The sequence below is a fragment of the Octopus bimaculoides genome, chromosome 18 (genome assembly GCF_001194135.2).
Source record: "Octopus bimaculoides isolate UCB-OBI-ISO-001 chromosome 18, ASM119413v2, whole genome shotgun sequence".
NCBI lineage: Eukaryota > Metazoa > Mollusca > Cephalopoda > Octopoda > Octopodidae > Octopus > Octopus bimaculoides.
The window spans coordinates 1,096,311-1,101,133 of NC_068998.1; positions in this window are offsets into that span (position 1 = coordinate 1,096,311).

Genomic DNA, 4,823 nt, shown 5'->3' on the forward strand with positions numbered 1-4,823 from the left:
ACACGGACACACAGACGCACGAACATCTATTTATCTATCCATCTATCTATCATTCTAGCTATTTATACATGTATACATACAAAAACAAGCGCACGTACGCACGTATGTGTAGGTTATATTAAAGATTAAAGTTTAGATCGGAGACTTTAAAATGTAGTATCCAAATCTTGTTTTGGGTTTATCCCTGGTGGTGTATCTTGAGAGCAATTTCACCACTCACAGCTGACAGGCGTCATCTGCAGTACAGCAGTTTCGTTGCAGGATCTACGTAAGGAATTTCTTGGTACACGTTTAGTGCATTTTAAATAGAAGTATATATATATATATATATATATATATATATATATATACACATACACACACACACACACTCACACACGTGGTATATACAACTGAAGATCGGAAAATGTGCTTCTAAATTAATTTTTTTTTTTAATTGATTTATTCAGTTTGTACATTAATCATGAAACTAATTTTGTATTGACCACGATAACCAATAAAATAGATTTCACCTATCTCGTTCGCCTTACATCATTTTCGTACCAAAGAGAAAAGTCTGTTTTTATTTCAAAAACAACGGCCATTTAACACGTTTGAGTTCCGCTTTAACTGCTCTTTCTCCCTCTCTTTGTCTTTAGATAGATAGATAGATAGGTAGGTAGGTAGGTAGGTATACACACGCACAAACATATCAGGCATTGTTAAACAGGTCGAATGTGTGTGTATGATGTTCATACCTTTCTTAATATCAATGGAGATGGAATTCTCAGGAAATTGAATTCGTCAAACAGCGCCATTTTAACTTTTTTAACCTACCACACACACACACACACACACATATACATGTATGAGTATATAAAATACTATAAAATACATATCGTCTTCCTTTCTCCACCTTTCTGTGTGTGTGTGTGTGTGTGTGTGTGTGTGTGTGTGTAATGTCTTTATGCTAAGGATATGTACCTTAGAGATTAACATGAAGATGTGAATATGTTCACCGTCTTACATCGAAACTAAATCTTTTCTTCTCCATTATCATCTTCATCTGCTACTACTACTACTACTACTACTACTATAAACATAATTTGTATTTATATGTTTGTACTATTTTTTCTGTTGTTGTTGCTGGCGAAGTATTTCCGATCGGATCAGTGCAGAAGCTAGAATTGACCGTTTTCAAAGATTAGCAAGAAATCTTGGACGAAAGTAAGGAATTCTTTGTGTATAAATCGGCTTAGATGGCATCATCCCGTGTTAAGGGAAACCTGTAAGAAATTCTATCAGGTTGTTGCAACGTGTTTCACTATAGGATTATAGTGTGTATGTATATATATGTATCTATGTATTATAAATATATGTATGTGTATACATTCCTACCAAATACACACACCTCGTTTTTGTCATCTTCAATTTACAATTTATGGTGCTATGCAGTAATTCACTTGTAAACCACGACACACCAGTATACATACATGCAGACGTACATCCGTATATATATATATATATATATATATATATATATATATATATATATATATATATATATATATATATATATATATATACTTGCTTACATATATCTATATGTATGCATGCATACATACCTATATATATATGTGTGTTTGTGCGCGTGCGTACATATATATGCATGTGTGTGTCCATATGTATGTATGTTTGTATATATATTCAATTTGTGAATATGTAATTGTATTGTACATACATATTGATGTAAGGGTGTACAATTTTGCATAATAATATTTATAATGCAATATGAAAAAGGTGACGAAACGACAATCCTCATATGGGAAGATATGGGAAAACAAATTAGTTTTCTCCTCTCGTACATCCTGAATTCACACAATATATAACCACAACCAACAACAACAACAACCCTATATCAGTCATATAATGTGCAGGGGAATGGATGTTAGACTCCACTTCATATCTGCTCTCTTGTCTTGTATATGAATGGAATCTTGCCATCTTCAAGTATGAAACCACCAACGGACGAAGTTTCTGAAACGATATCTATCTATATATATTTTTGTACCTCTCTCTCATATATATATATATATATATATATATATATATGTGTGTGTGTGTGTGTGAGGGAGGCGTATATATATATATATATATGTACACAAATATATATATATGCATATACTATATACACACATACACACGCACACATGCACACACACACACACCGTGGAATATCTAATCAGCGTCCCTTAACTGTCAGTCCACATATTGTGTTAAGCGTTTGATGAAAGGGTTTTTAACACGATTTTCGTTCAGCACAAAAAAGGGGTCCGCTTAATTAGACGACAAAGACCCAGTGAATGAAATAGCGAAAAGTGAATGAGAAATTAATATGTAGACAAGGGGATAACTGGTCGGGTGGGTTGATGGGTGGGATTGGGGTCCAGGAACAAACAGCAACTGTCACCTGACATGTTGCCCTTGACATCAGTCATAACGCCTTAACATGGAGCAGGCTGGAGTGAGGCAGGCACAATTATAAACCCTAAACTTGCTTTACTGGGTGAAACGTAATCTAAAAGATTTGAAAACGATGAAAGAGAGTGTTTCTGTACCAAGCTAACCACCTTGAGATGGACAGAAGGAAAGATATACGGAATTAGCTATCTATCTATCAAAACGCGCGCGCGCGCGCACACACACACACACACACACACACACACACACACACACACACACACACACACACACACACACACACTGTGTATGCGTGTGTATTTGTGCGGAAACGTATCGAACTGGAGCATTCGAAATCTTAGTATGCAGTAAATAAAAACAATATAAATGATAGACAAATATTGTTTTCTATTTCTTCTGCAAGCTAAGGCGACAACATTAAATATATTTCCGACTAATTCTAGCCTCATCAGCGAACTATACCCTACATTAAATTTACCAAAGTTGTTTTACAATGAAAAGTTATTTCAATGGACAAAACAGGCGTCTAACAGCAAAGGAGATATTTGGCGACTTGAGTAGAATAGAGAGAGAGAGAGAGACAGAGAGTGAGGGATAGAGGAGAGGGAGAAAGAAAGAGAGAGAAGATGGCAAAGGTGTGATAGGGGTGGGAGCTACACTCAATTTACAGGGAAGTGTAAGTGGAACCAAAGATTGGATAGGGAGAGATTTGCAAAAGCAGAGTGGGAGATGGAGGGTAGGAAATATAGTGAGTGGACGGGTATACGTGTGTGTGTGTGTAATCGACTCTTCTAGCTTTGGTTTTCTTTTGCTTCCATTCGTTCGTTCTCTTTTTCCTTCCAATAAATTGTGCCGAAAATCTAAAAGCCGTTCCTGTCCTTTTCTGTTTCAACGATAAACTAATACCTCCATTGTTGTTATGCTGTTGTCGCTATTTGTAGCTTTGAATTTTAAAGATATATGTCTGTCTGTATATATGTGCGTATATAAGTACGTATGTAGGTACGTGTGTGTGTTTGTGTGTATACATATATATATGAATATACGTGTGTTTGTGTGACAGCTTGTGTAAAAGACTGCCGTAATTAAACCTTCTCGTTAGGTGGTATAGTTTTTGTAATTTAACTTTCAGCTGTTTAGAAGCTTTGTTACTCATTATAGTCATTATTATTCTTGTTGTTGTTGTTGTTCTTCTTCTTCTTCTTCTTATTATTATTATTATTATTATTGTTCTTCTTGTTATTGTCATCATCGTCATCATTGCTATCATTACTATCGTCATCATCATCATCATCATCACCATCATTGTTATTATTGTCCTTATTTTTTATTATTGTTATTTTTGGTGTTATTTCCTTTCCCCTCTCAAATTCTAACCTCCTCCCCTTGCCTTAATCTCCCCTAATTTACACAACAGCCCCAACGTAGTTCCCTCTCAATGTGGTGGTCTTCTTTAACCACATGAAACGATACAAACCTGCAAAATACAAAAATTAGTTTCTGTATCTGGGTGGTAAATGGTCGGTTTGTTTTCGCTTTTGTGGGTTTAACGAGGTGGTGGGGTGGATGGAAGACCAATAGTAGGGGGTCGTGGTGGTGGCGCTGTGAGAAAAACTGTTGTCTAATTAGTAAACACTGATGTCTCTCTTTCATATGACTGTCAAAATATGAGATATGAGGGTCAGAGAAAATTGGAAAATAAAACCCATCGCTGTTGTTGTTGTTGTTGTTGTTGTTGGTTTTGCAGTGGTTCGGCGTTGTCAGCTTTGTTATCGTCATCCATCGTCATCAGTATCAGCATCATCATTATTAATCATCATCATCATCACGAACACGCTATCGTAGCAAAGTCCATTCACCATTCCAAAATGCAGCGATAACTGATTCATTTATCACGCCAACGTCTTTGCGTCAACGCACAAACATCTTCTCATCTCGTTCTCTTCGATAAATTCGTTGATTTTGTACATCACTAAATTATTATCATTAAGATTTCTCTCATACAGGTAGGCAGCGCGGAAGAAAGACGGTTTTCGCCTGTTTGGGATATTTTCAATACGATACGAGGCAATATATATATATAATATATATATATACACACATATAAAACAAATAATAAATGAGTATATGCATATATACGTACAAGTATGTGCATACCTACATCTACTTGTATATATAGGTGCATATCTGGGTACAGGACATACATACATACATATATAAATACATACATATATAAATATATACATATATAAATATATACATATACATACATATATAAATATATACATACATATACGAATATATACATACATATATATATATGTATATATATATATATATATATATATATATAATATATATTC